We start from the raw sequence: 17,313 nt of genomic DNA on the forward strand, positions 1-17,313 counted from the left end.
CGCTTTAGCAGTTGGCACAAAAGAGTTAGATCTACTGATATCCATCCATATATACTGACAAACATAATGATTTTCATGCATTTACATTGTGGTCTTGTCAAAAAAAGCTTGTGATAATGAAGATGTAAGATTTGTATTTATTTTAGAGTTCCTGTCAGCAAGGATACCAAAGCATACACAAACAAAATGATGCAGGCTGACCCAACCATGAATTGGGAGACACACAAACAGTGCATGGGATAAAAACAGAAATTGCTGGAGAACCCTTGGAGGTCTGGCAGCATGTGTGGAGAGAAAACAGATTTAATGTTATGAGTTCTTTGCATCTTCTTCACACATTCTTTCCTGTCTCTGGAAGGACAGTACCAAGTCTCTGCATTGCATTTACTGTAGGTACACAATCATCAGCCCACCAGAGGTTATTGTACTGTGGCCTTTGCCTACTTAATACCATAAAGCTGTAACTAATAATGAAACCATATCTAAACTGTGCTCATTTGAACTGCAGTCATGAAGCTTCAGCACTGTCCAGTGTTAACTCCCCACCTGCGTAATAAAGGCACCATTTGACTTTCGCACCTGAACACCAAGTGTTAAAATAGCAGGGTATTTCATGGACGTTTCAATGCATTGCTCATCTTACTTATATAACAACTTTTATAAATCTGTCCATTTAGATGACTATTTCAAAGCTGTGAACCACTAAACAATCTCAAATAATGCAATTTAATTTAACCCACTCTCTCCTAATGATTATTGATTTTATAAATTGCACATAAAATCATCCAATACAGGAATACAGTTTGCATCATGCCAGGTTTTTAATTTGGTGCATGTCTTCTTGTACACATCCTATGAATTTACAACAATGAAAATGCACAATTTTCCTTCCTCATGTAAGTAGACTTGAAATTATAAAGACAGAATTTTATTTGTATGAATACATAATGAGCATTTTTCACAAGTTAATTGTAGTGGGGCTGAATGAAGGCTGAAGTTTCCCTCAGGTACCTAACGCTCTGCATAACCCCTGGTGATAATATTCACGTCCGGCTTGATAAAGGAGTCAGACACATTTGCAAATACCATCACCTGATTAAATTTGGAACATCTCATTTGAACACAGGAACATAAGAACAGCAGCAGGCCACTCAACTCTTTAAGCTTCTTGGGTCATTTTATTTTATTAAGCCTGATCTGTAGGTTACCTCCAGGAACTGAAATTAATAATCCTTAATATCATCATCTAACAAAATTTGTCAACCTCAGTTTCAAAATGTTCAATTGATTTCCAACCTCAACAGCTTTTGGAGGGTGAAATCTCCAGATTCGTGGGTGGCACGGTGGCACAGTGGTTAGCACTGCTGCCTCACAGCGCTAGAGACCCGGGTTCAATTCCCGCTTCAGGTGACTGACTGTGTGGAGTTTGCACGTTCTTCCCCCTGTCTGTGTGGGTTTCCTCTGGGTGCTCTGGTTTCCTCCCACAGTCCAGGTTAGATGAATTGGCCATGCTAAATTGCCCGTAGTGTTAGGTAAGGGGTAGATGTAGGGGTTTGGGTGGGTTGTGCTTCGGCGGGGCGGTGTGGACTTGTTGGGCCGAAGGGCCTGTTTCCACACTGTAAGTAATCTAATTTACACTACTCAATGTATAAAAGAACAATTTTGGACATGAGTCAGGAACATCCTAGTTATAGTTTTAAGGTTATGCTGTATTGCTCCTGTTTTCCTACGAGAAGAAATTGTTTTTCTCTATCATTTCTGTCAATATTTCAATTATTTAAAAGCTGTGATAAGATATGCAGTTAACTTTCTATATTCAAAGGAGTACAAGCCTTGTCAATGAAAAGTGTCATCTTACATTAACTTGCATCCTCTGATACCATTCTGATATATCAGTGTTCTGATAAGTACCTCCTCAAAGGACAATGCATCCTTCCTCCCAGATCTGAACACAGTGCTCTAAATGCCAGACCTTTATTCAATAAAAACTGAAAAAAAGCTGCCAATGCTATAAATCAGAAACAAAACCAGAAATTGTTAGAAAATTTTAGCAGGTCTAACATCATCTGTGGAGAGAAGTCAGAGTTAACATTGTTGGGTCAAGTGAACTTTTCCAGGTGTGTGTGAGTGTGTACGCATGTATAAGAACTTTAGTCAACTTTGGCATAATTTCCACCCTCTTGTAAAAATATAAATGTTTAGTTGTCAATTATATGTCAGTCATAAATACAGGGAATGGTGAGAAAGGGGGCTTTGCAGTTATCTGTTTCAGTTTGATTCATAGTAGCACTCTCACCAGTAAGTCACTGTCTTTTAGTTTTAACTATATTCTACGATTTGAGCATGCTCACGATCTTTACATGTTTCCTCCAGCCGAGGGCCTGGTTGCCAGCTTTAAGTGCTCTTTTGGCACAATGGTAGTGTCCCTGTCTTCAGACCAGAAGTCTGTGTTCAAGTGCCACCTGTCCTGGAGGTGTGTCCAAAAAGGTAAAGATATTTTTTAGGAGATGGCAGTAATGCCACTGGTCTAGTATTTCAGAGGCAAGACTGTGGTGCTGGAAAAGCACAGCAGGTCAGGCTGCATCTGAGGAGCAGGAAAATCGACGTTTTGGGAAAAAGCCTTTCATCAGGAATGAGGCTGGGAGCCTCGGGGGTGGAGAGATAAATGGGAGGGGGGTGGGGCTGGGGGAAGGTAGATGGAGGTGATAGGTTGGAGGGAAGGGTGGAGCGGATAGGTAGAAAGTAAGATGGATAGATGGGACAGATCATGAAGACAGTGCTGAGCTGGTAGGTTGGGACTGGGATACGGTGGGGATAGGGGGGAGGGAAACTGAGGAAACTGGTGAAATCCACATTGGTGCCATGGGGTTGAATGGTCCCGAGGTGGAAGATGAGGCGTTTTTCCTCCTAGTGCCAAGTGGTGAGGGAGTGGCCATGGAGGAGGCCCAGGACCTGCATGTCCTTGGCAGAGTGGGAGGGGGAGTTGAAGTGTTTGGCCATAGGGCGGTGAGGTTGGTTGGTGCAGGTGTCCCAGAGATATTCTCTGAAGCGCTCTGCAAGTTTCCCCAGTGTAGAGGAGACCGCATCAGGACTTCAGAGATCCAGGAGATGTTCTGGGATCATGGGCTCAATTCTCACCATTTAATAGACTGAAATATCTTACATGAGGCAGCATTAGATTGAAGATCTATCATCTGGGTTAACACTCCTGTGCTTTGGACTTGTTAAATTTAAACCCAGTCTGCCCGAATAGACAGCTTGAGCACTGTAAATGGGTGTTCTAAAATGATACTGGTGGATCAATACAGCTTGCTAAACATATGTTCATTTGCCAAACTAGGAAGCTCATCACAGATTGTATCAGCCTTAGCCACTAAAGGAAGCTTCGATCATCAGCCATCTAAAGCATGACTTCCTGAGTTACAAAGTGAAGTGTCATAAAATGGAGACAGAAAAAAAGGCAGCAAAGTGAACAATCTTTGATGTGGCACAATGCTACTGGGTTCCAGCAAGCGGGATATTGAGAAAGTGGAATCCTTTATTGCTGAAGGCTGAGTGAGTTTATCCAGGTCTTCTCCGGAGTTAGGAAATGTTGTGCCATCCTATCATACTATCATTGGCAGATCAGAGGGAATCAGAAGAAATGACAAGCAATGCATCTGCCTGATGGAACAGTGCACTATTGATTCACTCATGTCACTGAAGTCCCCAGCAACACCCTGCAGTAAAAGCGCTCAACATGATTGTGATCTTTATTGTTAGAGGTGTTGCAGAGGCCATGATGGAGGTAAGCGCAGGTGGGTTGCAGCATTCAATGTAACTCGTTGATGGCCTTCATTGTTAAGTTCACAATTTAAAACATAATCCCCTCCATTGCTTATCTTCTTCCTCAAAAAAAAAGGTACAGAGGAATCCAAATAACTAAGCTATTATTCCAAATGCAGAACAGTGGTGGGGGAGAAAATGAAGTGGCAGCCAGACAGCAAACAGCAAAAGGTTAGGTGGGTAACAGCTTTCACAAATGACAAAGAAGGAAACAAGCTAAGACCTAAGTCCTTTCTGAACCGTGTTTAATGTCACAGAATTGGAGAAGCAGGGAATGGTTGCAGCATGGCTTTTCCATGTCAGCACTCACAGGAAAATACAGAGAATCTCCTTCATCTGCACTCTTCCTGTAGCTCTGGAGATTTATCCAATTCTCTTCGAAAAGCCATGATTAAGTCAGCCTCTACACCACTGACAGACAGCTTTTCCACACCCTAACCACTTGCTGTGTGAAAAGGTTTTCCTTCATTTTGCAATTGATCCTTTTGGCAATTACTTTAAGCTGGTGTCCTCTCCTTTACTGACCCTTTTACTAACAGGAAGTTTCCTCTCATCTACTCTTCTAGATCCCTTACTATTTTGAACTTCTTTTTATCAATCTCATCTCAACCTTCTCTTCTCTAAAGAAAACAAGCCCAACCTCTCCAATCTATCTGCATATCTGCTGAAGTCCCTCATGCCTGAAACCATTTTTGCAAATCTTTTCTACACCATCTCCAAAGGTTTCATCTCCCTGTGCAGGGCTCAGAATTGGATGAAATACTGAAGTTAATGCGAAGCCACCATTCATTATAACACTGTTGCATTTGTATTCAATACTGTGTTTCTATTAAAGCCCAGGATCTTGTATATCCCTTTAAACCACTTTCTAACCTGCACTGCTACCATCATTTATTTTTTCACATAAATCCCTGGGGACCCTCTGTTCCTGTTAGGTCATTTAGAGGTACAACCATCTGATGAAGGAGTGGCACTCCAAAAGCTAGTGCTTCCAAATAAGGTTGTTGGACTGTAACCTGGTGTTGTGTGATTTTTAACTTTGTCCACCCCAGTCCAATACTGGCACCTCCAAGTCAAAGCTCATTTAGAATAGCATCCTTTGCTTTATGTAGCCTTTCCTCATTCTTACAACCAAAATATATCACTTCTCACTTCTCTGCATTAAATTTCATCTGCCACGTGTCAGCCCATTCTACCAGCTAGTCTATATACTCTCAAAATGTTTCATTATCCTCTTCACAGCCCACAATACTTGCAAGTTAAGCATTATCTGTAAATTTCAAAACTATTCCTGAGACGTACAAGCCAAGATCATTAATATATGTCTGAAATGTAATGGACATCGTACTAACCTCTGGGGCACACCACCTTCTCCCAGTCTGTAAAACAACCATGCACCATGACTCTGTTTCCTATCAACTAATGCACTTTTGTACACATGCTGATATTGTCTCTTTTATTCTGTGGGCTTCAGATTTGCAGGCAAGTTTATTATGTGATGTTTTACCAAATGTCTTTTGGAAGTCCATATGTATCATTTCAACCACATTACCTTTGTCAATTTGTACCACTCCATCATCAAAAAATTTAATCAAGTTAGTTAGTTCAACAAATCTATGCTGGCTTTCCTTTATTAATGGGGCAGCATGGTGGCTCACTGGTTAGCACTGCAGGCTCACGGGACCCGAGTTCAATTCTAGCCTCGGGCGAATGTCTGTGTGGAGTTTGCACATTCTCCCCGTGTCTGTGTGGGTTTCCTCTGGGTGCTCCAGTTTCCTCCCACAGTCCAAAGATGTGCAGTTCAGGTGAATTGGCCATGCTAAATTGCCTATAGTGTTAGGTGCATTAGTCAGAGGGAATGGGCCTGGGTGGGTTACTCTTCGGAGGATCAGTGTGGACTGGTTGGCCAAATGGCCTGTTTCCACACTATAGGGAATTTAATCTAATCTATTAATCCGAAAAATTGTTAACTTTATTCCGGGTTATTGTTCCTAAAAGCTTTCCTGCCATCAATAATAAACCGATTGGCCTGGAGTTGTTGAGTTTATACTCACATCTTTTTGAACAAGGGCATCTCATTTGCAATTATCCAAAGGTCTGGCATGACCTTGTATCTCAGGAAGATTATAATTAGTCCCTCAGGAATTTCCATGCTTATATCCTTCAGCGTTCTTAAAAGTTATGCCATTGTCTCTAGTGACTAACCAATGTACACAGCCAGCTTTCTTAATGGCACCTCCGTATCAATTTAGCCTCTCTGGAATCTAATCTAGAGTTCTGAAGAAGGGTCATCAGACTCTAAACATTAATTCTGTCTCCAGATGCTGCCAGACCTCCTGAGTTTCTCCAGCAATTTCTGTTCTCATTTGTTTCCGATCTCCAGCACCCGCAGCTCTTTGCTTTATTTTCGTAACTAATCTAATTTCTCATTCACTATGGCTTTGTCAATATATTCTTCCCAGGTGAAAATAGATCAAAGTGTTCATTTAATACTTCAGCTGTGTCCCCGGTCCCATGTTAAAATCCCATACTTAGTCCTTAATCAAACCCACTCCTACCATTTTATTATTTGCATGCCTGTGGAAGATTTTAGGATATCATTTTATGTTAGCTGGCAGATTCTTCGCATAGTCTTCTTCTGCCTTTCTTCTCTCTCTCACTTCAGTTCTGAATTATCTATATTCAGCATGATTGTCATTTGTATTATTAATCTGGCATCTGTTATATGCATCCTTTTCCTGCTTCATCATACTTTCTACCTGTTTCTTCATCAATGGAACTCTGCTGTGATGGTCTTAACTTTCTCCCTCATAGGAATATACCTTAACTGTACCCATACCTTCTGTGCTTTAAAGACAGTCCATTGCTCCATTACAGTGGCTCCTGTCAATTTTTGAAACCAGTTTCCCTGGGCATGATTGGTTGGCATCCCTCTTGAAGTTGGCTCTCTTCCAATGATGTAATTTTATTCTTGATTAATCTTTATCCTTTTACACAGCTAACCTAAACCTTATGATATTATGATCACTGTTTTCTATATGATATTTGATCCACTTGACTCACTTCATTTCCATGATGCTTCCTTCCTCAAAGGGCCAGAAATGCACAATCACGAAAACTCTCCTGAACACTCATCTTCTCCCTCTCCGTCAATAAACAACCTTGCTAAAGTAGAAAATTTCTAGAAACAATATTAGACAGCAACCAAAACTGTCTCAATTTTAGGAATGTGTCCCATTTACTTGGAAATCAGGAAATGGATTTTCAGCTCAAATTCATGAAATATGACTTATTTATAAAATGAAAAACAAGCAAAATACAAGGTAAATGCATCTAATTCCCAATGAGATAACAAAGAACCAAAGCAAACCAACAGATTTTAATTATCCAAATTGATCATAGAGTCATACAGCATAGAAACAGGCCCTTCTGCACTCCATATCTATGTTAACTAACAATAAATAAAGAACCAAGATCAGACAGAGTGCTGGCTTTGAACTGAGCTTTGGCCACAACTGTAGGGTTGACCAGTATGTGAAAGAAGTGTATCTACCATTAACAGGCTAGGAGTCACTACCTCCATATATGCTGCTCATCAGGATTTTGATTTCCTGAGTGTGGCCGATTGCACCTGTTACTGAACAAACTCTTGGCATTGGCCCTCATCTTCCTACTGAGCCAGTGACCATTCTCCAGATGATGTTTCAATGGGAAATATGGGGCATGGTGCTGGTGATTGGAGTGGACATGATGGGCTCCTGGTCAACCATCAGGGGTTCTGCCATCCCAGTTGTAGACAGATGAGTGAGATTAGATTAGATTCTGTACAGTGTGGAAACAGGCCCTTCGGCCCAACCAGTCCACACCGACCCTTCGAAGAGTAACCCACCCAGACCCATTTTCAGCTGACTAATGCACCTAACACTATGGGTAATTTAGCATGGCCAATTCACCTGACCTGCACATCTTTGGACTTTGGGAGGAAACCAGAGCACCCGGAGGAAACCCATGCAGACACGAGGAGAATGTGCAAACTCCACACAAACAGTCGCCCAAGGCTGGAATCGAACCTGGGACCCTGGTGCTGTGAGGCAGCAGTGAGAGTGTGATTGCTCTCAGGCATTTTCTCACTCATGCCACCATCACCGCTGAAATGAAATCCCAGGAGGAGGAAGCTAATAAACCACAACATGGACATCAAGTGTGTCCAATTCAGCTTGTAGTCAATCTTGACTCAACCTGACAGCCAACAAGTGGGCAGTAAAAAAAAATGACATCTTTCCAAGATAGGGAGGATTGGAAAGGGTGAGTGGAGACAAAAACCTCATTCTCTCCGGAGGATGTTGAACTATCCCTTTCAGACAATTACACAGGAAGTCACCAAGACATATTGTGCCTGGATCCTAACAATGTAGAACAAATAAATAAGAAGCAACTTATCACTTAAAGAATAACAAAACTACATTATTTGAAACTGCTTAGTAAAGGCTACAAGTATATTACTATCCAAGTCTAAATAAAGATAATTAAAGTCCCTGTTATCACACCAATTCCTGCTTGTCTCCATAACTTCCCCACAGATTTCCTCATTTGTATCTTTATCATTTGTTTGTAGCATACAGATACACACAGCAATACACTGCCAACTAGGTTGCTTCTTAACTCTAACTAAATAGATTCTGTCTTTGACACTTTAAGAGATGCTCCTTCTAGTTTGAAATATTCACATGAATCTATACTGACTCTTTTCCAGACAGCATGTGTCTGAGAAAATGTGATATCTAATCCTGCCTTTTTTGAGTCAGGCATCAATAATTGTCTGACATCATTTTCCCATGTGGCTATCTGTACGTACAATTAGCCAAACTTATTTATCGCGCTTCATTTGTTTGCATACATACACTGAAATCCTAACTTAAAACTTATTGCATTCCCTGTTGGTCTGACACTGCCTTGTATCTCAGTTTTATAGTGCAGTGAGGAGCATCTCTCTCTCTGCCAATCTCCCTGCCCACCGATCCGCTCCACCCTCCTCTCTGACCTATCACCTCCATCCCCATGCCCATTCACCTATTGTACTCTTTGCTACCTTCTCCCCAGCCCCACCCCCACCCCACCATTTATCTCTCCACCCTGGAGGCTTCCTGCTTCTATTCCTGATGAAGGGCTTTTGCCCGAAACGTTGATTTGCCTGCTCCTCGGATGCTGCCTGACCTGCTGTGCTTTTCCAGCACCACTCTGATCTAAAGTATGGTTGGCATGGACCAGTTTGGGCCAAAGGGCCTGTTTCCATGCTGTATTATTCTATGACTCTTTGAATTCCACCATGGCAGATAATGGATTTTGAATTTAATAAGGAATATGAAATTAAGAGTTTTATGATAACCATATTTCACTAATGCCCTTTGGGGAAGGAAATCTGCCATCCTTGTCTGGTCTGGCCTACATGTGACTCAGACCCACAGCAACGTGGATGACTCTTAACTGCCTACTGGGTAATTAGGGATGGGCATAAATTGATGACCTAGCCAGTGATACCCATGTCTCATGCATGAATACAGATAATTGTGTGCACCACTGGCTGGGGCAGCTTTTGTTGCTCATCTCCAAGAGTTGCCTCTTGTACTGTTGCCGTCTGTGTCATGTGGGTAACACCACAATGCTGTTAACAAGTAAATTCTAGAAGTTGATCTATATCTCCAAGTCAGGATGATCAGTGGCTTGGAGGGGAACCTGTAGGTGATGGAGCTTGTGTCTGTGGCAGCTATAATTATAAAAAAAAAGTTTGTCTCAGGAACTGTAACCATGATAATTATTGTTGCTTGTCACAAAATATAATCAAGGTCACTAACATCCTGTAGGGAAGGAAATTGTTTTATTGGTTCATGGAATGTGAGCATCATTGACTTGGTCAGTGTTTACTGGCCACTCCTTATTAGCCTGGAGAAGGTGGTGGTGAGCTTTCTTCTGAAACCAGTGGTCTGGGGGTGCACCCACAGGGTTTTCCATTGGCATCTGCACCTGATCTAGACTAAATGTGACTCCAGACTCTCAGCAATGTGGAAGCCACTTCATACAAGGGATATTTTGCAATGATCTTGCCAGTAGTGTCCACATCCCATAAAAGAATAAAGAACAACATAAAAATTGGTGCAGAAACCTGCCTTGCCCATACAACAGCAAGTGCATGTGTGTGAGCATGTCTGTGTGTGTGTGTGAGAGAGAGAGAGAGAGAGAGCATGTCTGTGTGTATGTGTGTGTCTGTCTGTCTGTGAGAGGATGTCTGTATGTATGTGTGTTTGTGTGTGTGAGTGTATGTCTGTATATTTGTGTGTGTGAGTGTATGTCTGTGAGAGGATGTCTGTGTGTGTGTGTGTGTGTGTGTGTGTGTGTGTGTGTATGTGTGTATGTATGTATGTGCGTGCGCACACATGTGTGTGAAACAGAAACAAGAATTTCAGGGGAAAAGGCACAGCCACCCATTAAGTTATCAATGTCTGTGTAGTTAAAAGCCATGAGATTCTGTAACAGTCACTAGAGGATCACATTGCACTTTCCTAGGGCATCATTACAAAGTGTTTGTGGGTAAGAGTCCTTCCAAACAACCCAGACCATTTACATTTCGTATTTTATTGCCTACAAGCTGTATTTCTTCAGGGATTCACAAATATTGATTACGCAGTAAAATTGATGGAATCTTGAAACAGGCTTTTGGGCAGGTGGCTGGGGAATTTACTCAATTTTTCTATATAGCTGGATCCCATATGAGATTTCCAATTGTTTCTGTGGCTGTCTCTTAGTATGCAAAGCTTTTCACTCCTGTCCCTGCTTTATATGCTAAATAGCTTCCATTTGCAGACACATGTGGATTACTTTGCATTTGTTCTTTGTTATTTGCTGCACAATTTTCAGTAGCTCTTTCTTTTTTCCCAATGATTATTTATCACTGATAAACTTGAGAGAATATTGAATACTTCCACAGTTGGCAAATCTCTTTTTTGCCTTCTCTCTCACGATGTATTCAGCTCAAGTCCAACAGTGTCAGTTTGAGAATTTGAATTCAGTTCGAAAAGAATTTGGAAATATACTCGGTGAAAGAGATGATGAGGCTGTCAGGTTGTCGGAAAAATACAACAAATGTGGTTGACACTCAACTGTCCTCAAAAATGACCCACGGACAGTGAGAGCAATGAGGGAGGAGTAATATATGTCAGTGGGTTTCACAATGGTCATATTCCATAAATGAGCAACACAATAAAGGTTAGGTGTCAGATTCTGTTCACGTCATAAGGTATATAGTTCTACTTTGGCAGGAAGGTAAAACAGCCCAACTAACATTTTGCACTCACCTACTTTATCCTTACCATTACATATCTGTCCATTACACACTCTTCCTATTATATGCCCAACTGATAAACATCTCTCCCATTTTGCACTCACTCATTACTCACCCACACATTGCACATCGTCCTATTACAGACTTTACTAGTTACATTCATGCCTGTTATACATGCTTTAGTTATACACACACTGGTAAGATGTGTGCCACTGGTAAGATGTGTGCCACTATACACCTATCCATTTCACACTTGCCTGTTTTAGACTCTCCCATTATACACGGTGCTGTTGTGGGGAAAATTATCCGCCTTGGAGTCAGAGTCACGGTTCAATGACAGAGTTTATTGTACAAGGAAATACTGGAGCTCCAGGGAGAGAAAGACTTTTTTTATTTCAAAAATATACTTTATTCATAAATACTTTGATGATTTATACAACTGGACATGCCATACATATGTAAACATTCCATTTGTTTGCATACCGAAACAGAGTAATCATTCCTATTTACAGGTCTGTACGATTACATTTTTAGCTGAGACGTCAGCAGAGCCTAAATGACTGTGCAGGCCCCCTGTTCTTCTTTAGGCAGGCAGACGTTACACGGTGGTCTTTCCCCACCACACCTTGGCGGCAGCTGCCCTAAGCTTCAGCGCGTCCCTCAACACGTAGTCCTGGACCTTGGAATGTGTCAGTCTGCAACACTCAGTCGGGGTCAACTCCTTCAGCTGGAAGATCAACAGGTTTCGGACCATCCAGAGAGCGTCCTTCACTGAGTTGATGATCCTCCAGGCACAGTTGATGTTCGTCTCGGTGTGCGTCCCGGGGAACAGGCCGTAGAGCACGGAGTCCCGTGTCATGGTACTGCTTGGGACGAACCTCGACAAACACCACTGCATTCCTCTCCAGACTTCTTCTGTGTAGGCACATTCCAGAAGGAGGTGTGTGACAGTCTCGTTTACCCCCCGCAGCCACTTCGAGGGCAGCGTGCGGTGCGGCTGAGAGTCCGGGCGTGCATAAAGGATCTCACAGGCAGAGCCCTTCTCACCACCAGCCAAGCCATAACTTGGTGCTTGTTGGAAAGTTCTGGCGATGAGGCATTCTGCCAAATGGCTTTGACAGTCTGCTCAGGGAACCGCTCGATAGGATCCGCCCCCTCCTTTTCCCGAAGGGTCTCAAGGACACTACATGCTGACCACTTCCTGATGGACTTGTGGTCAAAGGTGTTTTTCTTCATAAACTTCTCCACGAAGGACAGGTGATACGGAACGGTCCGACTACTTGGAGCGTTCTGCGGCAGCGAGGCCAGGCCCATCCTTCGCAACACCGGGGACAGGTAGAACCTCAGTACGTAGTGACACTTGGTGTTTGTGTACCGGGGATCCACGCACAGCTTGATGCAGCCACACACAAAGGTGGCCATCAGGGTGAGGGTGGCATTAGATGTATTTTTTCTTCTGTTGCCCAGATCTTTGTATAGCGAGTCCCTTCGAACACCGACAGCACAGTGTTCAGCTGCGAGTCTTCTCTCAACCCAGAGCACATGTCAAGATACTTTTATACATTTTGTGATATAATAGGTCAGTGATGAGGTTATTGTCTCTGTAACATAGTTTGTTTATTGTAAACATTGCAGAAGTGTTAATAGTTTCGATGCAGTCATTGTCAGTTCCAGTACAGCCTTTATTAATTTCCATGTGGTCATTGTCAGTTCCAGCGCAGACATTGTCAGTTTCAACATCTACACAGAAGTCCATTGTTGTAGCAATGGGCACTAATCTCTCTTCCTGAGAAGGATGATTACTGCAGCCCTGACTATTAGCACTTTGTATTGAGTCTGTATCAAACTGTTAGCATTTCTATCAAAGGTGTTGGCTGGACCCAGACACTTCGGTAGGCAGTATACGCTACTCATGTGTATTGTCTCCCCCACCCACCTTAAATTAATCAACTAGGTTATAAGTGCATTGCTCTGGCACTCTGGTGGCCCCAAGCAGAATCTATATTTGCTCTGCTGTATCTTTCCATATGGTCTGGCGGCCATCTCGTGCGTCAAGTGGCCAACTTATGGTTCAACGGCCATTTTGTGTGCCTGTGTGCCTAGTGTCAACCTGCTCTATGCCATCTCCCATCTTCACTCCCCCTTTTGTAGTCAAGGAGGCGACTTTGGAGATCTCCATCAGACCACCCAATTTACATGTAGAGGTAGATCATCTCTAGGAGCTCCTCCTCCTGAGGGGTATCATAGAGTGCCAATTTCGTGGGGCTTTTCTGTGGTTACATTCGCTGAGGGTACAATTCTCATCAGTAGTGCCTTACAACAGAGCTTTAAACACCCGAGGCCCACACAGAGTACTAGCATGAGTGCAATGTAGACAACTATCCCGTGTGCCAAATGGAGTCCCCAAGATTTACCCATCAACCAATTTAGCCAACTGTCTGTAATTGTGTCTCCCTGTCAAAAATTATCTAGCTGGTCTTGGATATTCCTGATGGCTTCTGTAATGTTATAAGAGTCATCAATAACATGGGTAATACAATTGTCCCCACTAATTGTACAAAATTCCCTCTTGCTGTGCTAATTGATATTGAGACACATAACGTGTCTGCTATGTGTGGAGTCTAAGTTCAGCCAACTCTGTATTAATTGCTTCCAGAGCTTTTGAGATATTATTGCCTAAGATAGTCAGGCCACATACAAGATATTTTTGGTTTTTAGCACTGACGACCCCTGCTGCACCTCCCAAAAATAGACATCCCATGAATCCATATCCCAATGATGACCCCAAAGTGGTTGGGGTCTGCCAGTCAGCACAGAATTCCTGACTGATGGAGCGGGTCACTATCCTTCTCTGAATATGTCCCCCTCTGGGGCATGGTACAGTAAGGGATGCAATTTTCCCTACTGTGATCAGTTTTGGGAGGTCTGGGGTGTCTGTCGCACAAGTCCCCTTAAATAGGAAAACAAATCTAGTTGCCACTCGGTAACAGACATTGTCCTGTCCTTCCGTTTGTCTGTCCACCCATGTCGCCCCTTGACCCCCTGCTTCCCCGCCCCCCCCCCCCCCCCCCCCCCCCACCGCCCCACCAGCTGGTAAGTGTTAAACGGGTATGTCCATGCGGCAGAGCTGACACAGATGTCATTGCACTGACCACATATGAATTGTCTGCCCGCAGTCACATTCAAGCATGCCTACTTGCTGCAGGTACAGGTAAACGGTCCCCTAGTGACTGTACAGTGCTGAGAAGTGCACCGTGTCTGGACGCATGAGTCAATTTTGGGAACCAGAGCATAAACGCATCCCCATCCTTGCCCCATGAAACAGAGTGCGTAATTACCAGATTTTAAATGGGTCTTCCCTTCCCTAGGCTGCGGGCCTGGCCCCATGGGCCGGTGATCCTGTTCAGCTGCACACACCTACCCTGGAGTCCCTGGTTGTATTTTCTTATCTGCCCCCTTACATGGCTCTCTCGAGGAGTCTACTGTATACAGGTCACGAGGGGTCTACACCAGGGTGGCCACAAATTGGGATTCTACCGATCACGCCAGTGGGTAGCAGACAGTTCAGTTCCCATGCAAAGTTAGGTGGGTTTCATAGAAGAGGCTATCTTCAAATACCAACATACTCCCAACAGTTATGACACTTAAACACAGAAAAATACAGACAGGTGTATACATTTTTGCAGTTAAATAAAGTTATCGGTAAAAGTCTTTGTTTTCGCTCGGAAGTGCAGTTGTGTTTCTGTGTTCTGTTGTGTTTTTGATACTCACCCCGAGGATGACCATTTTGTCCGCAGTTCCTGTCTGCACCTGGGGAATGGTCAATGACATTAGTTTGATCACAGGAGTCTTTAAATGGTTTTAGTTGGGTCCAGTGCTTCCATGTGCCTTTCCCTTTAATATCTATACAGGCACATGTGTCCCCATTTAAAACCATGTTGTATGGCCCATTCCATTTTGGGGCAAAGCCTGGTTTGTCAGGCAGTGCTCACACCAGGACACGGCTTCAGGGAAGATTTTGAGTTCCTCTGCCTCATCCTTTTTGTCCTGCTATTAATTACAGATTTCTGCATCCCTTTCAATTGGTTGCTAAGTTCTATCACATACAGCCAAATTTTGTCTTTTAGTGAACCCACATCGGTGTCACCTATCTCTGGCAATTGCATTGATCGTCCAGCCTGGTTGCCTGATTCATGATGGCTCTTCATTTCATTAGTATGGCTGGCAGCACTTTAGCCCATGTTCTGCCTGAGGTTTGCATAGCATTCTATTCATTCTCTCTATCATCCCTGAGCTCTGCTGGTAATAGGGAATGTGAAAGTTTTGTCTAATGCTGAGTAATTGCAGACAGTCTTCATGAATTTGCTTGTAAAATGCGTCCCCTACTTGGAGTCAATCTGGAGGTGTACCCCTCTACCTCTACCTCGGGATTACCTCCTCTGCTAATATTCTGGCCACAGTGGTCACAGTGCAGCTTTTGGTCGGGAATGCCTCTACCCACCGAGTGAATTGGTCTACGATGACCCCAGGCAATACGTTTTCCCAGGGGAGGGTGGTAGTGGCCCTGTAAAATATATCTGAAGGTATTCTCAGGGTTCCTCTGGTCTCGGCTGGTGTCCCATCCTAACTTTTATGGGGCTCCCTGGGTTATGTTGTGCACAAACCATGGATCTGCAGTATTTGGCTATTTCTCTTCCCATTCCCTTCCACCACCACTCTCTCCCTAGGTTTGCTATCATTTTATTCCTGATGAAGGGCTTTTGCCCGAAACGTCGATTTCGAAGCTCCTTGGATGCTACCTGAACTGCTGTGCTCTTCCAGCACCACTAATCCAGAATCTGGTTTCCAGCATCTGCAGTCATTGTTTTTACCTTGCTATCAAGGCCTCTCTACCTGTATGGGAGAGCAGTTTGAGCAATGTGTTCTGTATGCATGCTGGTGCTGCCACTTTGTCTGCTCACCTCCAGACACCATCCTCCCCTTTGAATGCCCCCTGCAGTTCCCATTTCTCTCTCTTCCTGTGGGGTGTCCTCCTGTAGCTGCTGAATTTGGATAGCGTCTTTTGTTAATTCAATAGTGGCTACTGCAGCCTCGTCAATGGTTTCTTGCTCTAGGGCTTTTTGAGCTGCTCGGTCTGCTACCTGATTTCCTTTCAATTTTAGCCAACCTAGCCCTCCTCTGCTGGGTCCTTTTGATGGGCTTCTATTTTTATTACTGCAGCCTCTTTTGGCTATTCACTGGCACGCAATAGTACCTGAATTCTTAACTGGTGTCTCATAGGGGTTCCCTCTGTGGTAGTGAACCCTCTTCTACCCCAGTTAAGTGAGTCATTTTATTTGTGTGGGGCAAGGGTAAATTTGTGATAGATATGGAAGCTCCTGTGTCTACTAGCAATTCACATTTCCTCCCTCCTATTACTGCGGGCATGTAAATTCTCCCCTCTCCCTTACCCTCACGAGTGGAGGCAGCTGGTTGTCAGCTCTGCTGACCCCGGGACTTCTGCGGTTCCGCAGTGTTCCGGGTGGTGTTTGGGGGTGCCCATGCTTTTCCCTATTCTGTCCTATTCTGTTGCAGTGGCTGCAGTATTTTACATTGTCTCCTGCTCTAACTCTTGTATTCTGTCCTCCAGCTCTTTAACTTGTTCCTGTTTCTTTCTCCACCTACCTGTGGAGGCACTCACTTGTTCAATTAGGCCTGCTAATTGGTATACTAGATTTACCCCAACCTTTTTAAAAATGTTGTCCTAGTCAAAGTGGTGTCCTTACTCATCTGTATGTAAGGATACTAGTGAGAGAGGGTCATGTTCATGTATCCTGGTGGCTAGTTTTCTGCCTGTTTGTCCAATGTAATGTTTGTTATAGTTCTTGCACGGTATTTTGTAAATGACATTGCATAGAACACAGAACATTACAGCGCAGTACAGGCCCTTCGGCCCTCGATGTTGCGCCGACCTGTCATACCAATCTGAAGCCCATCTAACCAACATTATTTCATGTACCTCCATATGCTTGTCCAATGATGACTTAAATGTACAATAGTTTTGATATTGGGGTCTTTCAAGTTCATTAGCTGCTGTTTTAGTGTGTTGGTGGGTTTGTGGGCTACCATGATGCCAAGGGGTCTGAGTACATGGGCAGTCATTTCTGAGATGT

The sequence above is a fragment of the Chiloscyllium punctatum genome, chromosome 1 (assembly GCF_047496795.1).
Source record: "Chiloscyllium punctatum isolate Juve2018m chromosome 1, sChiPun1.3, whole genome shotgun sequence".
Classification (NCBI taxonomy): domain Eukaryota; kingdom Metazoa; phylum Chordata; class Chondrichthyes; order Orectolobiformes; family Hemiscylliidae; genus Chiloscyllium; species Chiloscyllium punctatum.